The following is a 748-nucleotide window of genomic DNA, read 5'->3' as shown; positions in this document are numbered from 1 at the left end:
TGGAGTATTGGTCCACCTGAATGATAGTTTGCTCCACATCACTGCATGCTCCACCAACCACACCAACAGCAAGGAAAATGTAGTCCACTTTCAAAAAATCTGCTGCCATCCTATCATACAACACATAATGCATATATCACTCCTGAAGCCATGAAAGCATCACTCTCACTGAATAGAGATGTGCAAAACACACATTTTCAAAATGATCTGTCTTAAAGACAAGTTTTTAAGGGGTTGTTTACATTAGACTCATTCTTGTAGCTAGATTGTTCAACGAAACAAGCAGCACACTGTCTTCAGGCCATTTTTATCGAGCCCTCAGAACCGGTTTGCACATTCCTATTCTGGTGTTTGTTTGTTTTTTTACTTTGTAACCTTTTACATAGGCTAATTGCAAAAAGAAGCTTGAATATTTTACATATTTTGTGTTGGAAGACAGACAAACAGGTTTGGAACAATCAGTTTCTGGAAAAATAATTCTTCAAGGGCAATTCACACCGCACTGACAGACACAGACCAACGGCGTACAGTACATCACTTTTTCACACACTCCAAGAGCCGACAAAAGCCAATTCAACATGTTCAGTGACAACAAGCGCCGACCAAAAGCAACAGACACAGACAAGAGTAACACAGACAAAACATAACTAATGCGTCTGTTGATGTTTGTCGGCATCTGTCAGCACAATGCGAGCTGCCCTTTAAAGCGTGTCAGAGTCAGACCTTTGAATATCTTCAGGGTAGGTGG

Source organism: Sinocyclocheilus grahami, unplaced genomic scaffold (assembly GCF_001515645.1).
Source record: "Sinocyclocheilus grahami isolate Dianchi unplaced genomic scaffold, SAMN03320097.WGS_v1.1 scaffold15149.1, whole genome shotgun sequence".
In the NCBI taxonomy this organism is placed as follows: Eukaryota; Metazoa; Chordata; class Actinopteri; order Cypriniformes; family Cyprinidae; genus Sinocyclocheilus; species Sinocyclocheilus grahami.
This window is presented reverse-complemented; position numbering follows the sequence as displayed.